Source organism: Rhinolophus sinicus, linkage group LG09 (genome assembly GCF_036562045.2).
Source record: "Rhinolophus sinicus isolate RSC01 linkage group LG09, ASM3656204v1, whole genome shotgun sequence".
NCBI lineage: Eukaryota > Metazoa > Chordata > Mammalia > Chiroptera > Rhinolophidae > Rhinolophus > Rhinolophus sinicus.
The window spans coordinates 95497108-95500611 of NC_133758.1; positions in this window are offsets into that span (position 1 = coordinate 95497108).

The window sequence follows — 3504 nt, forward strand, 5'->3', positions numbered from 1 at the left end:
GATGTTGGGCTGGGACCCCTCACTCCTCAGGGGGGGACCTCCTCATCAGAGATAGCCCTCCTGATTTTGAACTGCCACAGGTAGGTATGGGACAAAGCCCTTCCACGTCTCTGCCCCACTAGTCTCTATTTGGCTTCTTTCTGTATGTCCTTAGTTATAGGACTTATGTTTAGCTAAACTTCAGATGACTTTCAATTATGGATGTTCTGCAGTTTAGTTATAATTTTGATGTGGTCATGAAAGGGGGCACGCACAGCATTTACCTACTCCACTACCTTGTCTGGACACCCCAAGATGGATCATTTTCCAGAAAAACTTTAACTTTGTAGGGTATTTGTCTTATTTGTAGTATTAGGTTAAAGATATAATCTATTTTAAATAGAAAGGCACAGCACATATATATATATATATATATATATATATATATATATATATATATCTCCAAGGTTTTATTTTGGATGTGATATAAAATATCATAGTAACATAAAGAGAAATATTTAGAAAAAATATTGATGATTTTTTTCCTTGCTCCTTACTTACTGAAATTATTTGAGGTAAACAGTTCTTTAGAACTAGCAGGACAAACAAAATCCTCCTCACTGCCAAATCAGTGAAGTTCTCAGGTTCAAAAGGACTCTTCAGCTATTGCTTAAGCCATTTCTTCATTTTTGGTGACAACAAATGAGTGGTTCATTTTTGTTTTTATAGTGTTATGCCCTTTAGCTAATTCTGAATAAAACTGCTGCACTTGTTTGGTGAGAATTTTTTCAACATTCCACGCTGAACATATTCACTGTGCATAACCAGACCACATAAGTTCAGAGCTTAAAGACAGCTTTCAAAACCCAAAGGCAAAGCAAAGTGAAAATATAATGATGTGAGATCTTAACATTAATTTGTCAATGATCTGTATTGAGTTGTTTATAAATCTGACCTTACCTTTCCAGTGCCAGCTCAGGCTGTTTAATAAGACATTTTGAGCAAAGATTCTGAACAATTCACCTATGATTCACAGGCCAAAGGCCATCTCATGGTTTAAAACTTTTTTTTTCCCCCACCAGTGTACATATCCACTTCCTGGTAAGCTTTACTTAATGTATTGAGAAAAAGTCATGTAAAAATAAAATGTCATGACAAATGTTCGACACTGTCAGCATAAATAGACAAGAGTTATCTATTCTCCTAACTGTATTTGGTGTTATTCCTGTTAAGCAGAATACTTTCCAAACATAAAGCTCTACTACTTAAAATTAAGGCATAAAAATCTTTTCCTGGGACTGATTTATATTTCTGCCAGTGTCTCTTTGTCAGCACTCAACCATGACTTCAGTTTATTGTGAAAACACAGATAGACAAAGCTCATGCATAGACCATATTTATTGAATTATTTCCTATCAGAGTCTCATTGAAATGCAAAATGCTTGGTCCTTAGGAAAACATAAATCAATTATCCTAATGTGGAGCTTGCAGGCAGAAGGTCAAATGAAATTTCAAGGTCCTATTTTATCTGCATATGAAATTGATAGCTGAGAAATATGGGTTTATCAAGGACATTTTAGCTTGTTAATTATACAAACAATGCATGTTCATGACAAAAAAAATTATATTTTATTAGATATAAGTAACTTCTATTGACTTTCTTATCTGTAGATCATTTATGGTAACTCCTAATTCCTGACTTAGAGTTTAAGGTAGGAAAGAAGATGTAGGATGAGAAGAGCAGTTCAGAGTTGAAGAATTTGAGTGAGAGGTGCTCGTGGGATTTCCAAGTAGGGATGCCCAGGAGGCTCTTGATACTGTGGCTGTGGTATAGGAGAGAAACCTGGGCTAAAGATGGAGATTTGTGTCAAAAGCTATGTAAGTGGGGAGAGAAAACCCACTAAGTAGAAGAGCAAAGGTATATGAGGAAAGAAACCTTAGGTACACCAACATTTATGGGATGGGTAGAAGTGAAGCCCATGAACAGAAGGGAAAATTGAGGATATCATGACATGGCATCAAAGAAGCCAAGGGAGGAAAGAATTCAAGTAAGAGAAATTTGCCCTATAGCATCATCAGGTGATGCTGAGACATCAGGTAGGATCAACATCCCAAATCCTCCATTTATTTTATAAATTAAGAGATCCTGGGTGATATGGACTGATAGATTTGAGCAGCATGTGACTGGTCAGTGAGCAACTGAAGGCAGTCAGTCATTCAGTTAGCCGGACTGTGTAGAGAAAGAAAGAAATGCCCTAATTTCAAGGGGCAAAATGCAGGTTGGAAGAGGATTTTTTTTCTTTGAAGGAACAGGGAACTCTAATTTTATTCCTTTAGAGATAGTCAAATGTAAGGAAGCACTGATATTCCAGGTTCTTACCACAGGATCAAACAATAACACCTTCTGTTCAAGAGAACAACTCAAGTTTCCCTTGATGAAGCTTCTAAAAATAATGCAGGAGGAGTCAGACTAAAGGAAGGCATAAAAGACCAAACCACAATCCCTACCTAAGAAATTAGTGTGACCTTATTGGACGAGGGGAAATTCTGTCAAAAGCCCAATTTGAAAAGGCAAAAGTGGGATTAGGGACCACTTGAAAATATTCCACTGGGGGCCTCTTTGCCAGTGTAGAACAACATCAAGATGTGGAGGTTCTGAGAAGCCCAAGAATAAGCAGAAACCACAAAATAAAATTCAAGAACAGCAGAACTTCTCCTGACACAAGACACTATTTCTTCCCCAATTTGTACCAGCAGCAGCAGCAGCAACAACAAAATACTTTAAAACACACTTTGTCTCAATCGTAGCTCACACCCGACTGACTGCACCGAACAAGTTGAAACTTGTCACACTGTCACTAAGGTTCAACACCCCGTTTCACGTACTGAAGATCCCTGCCTTTCTATTGGATGGCACTCGGCAGCAGCATTCACCATATTTTGTGATCACAATGGAAAGACTCCATATCATACATCGCTTCTGGTACAGAAATTTCTGTCAAATAAAAACATTACAGTGGTCGTCATCCACCTTATTCACCGGATCTGGCAGCTTATCTTGCAACTTCTGGCTCTTCCACAAAGTCAAAATGACCATGAAAGGTAAACATTTTGAATCGATTCAGGACATCGAGGCAGCCATGACAGTGAAACTAAAGATACTTGTGAAAGAGGACTTCCAGAACTGCTTCAGAAAGTGGCAAGAATGATGGGATAAGTGTGTTCGAAGTGAGGGGAGTATTTTGAGGGGGATTAATGGTGATGTGTCTTTTACTGTAATTTTTTTAAATTTAAACATTCACCATATTTCTTGATCACATTTCATATCTTAGTGAGCCCCCACTTATGTCTGATCATCTGGATAAGATTTTTTTTTTAATTTTTATTTTTTAAATTGTGGTAAAGTATACATAACATAAAATTTGCCATTTCAACCATTTTAAGTGTATAATTCAGTGGCATCAAATACATTCATATTATTGTACAGCCATCACCATCATGTATCTCTAGAACTTTTTCATCTTT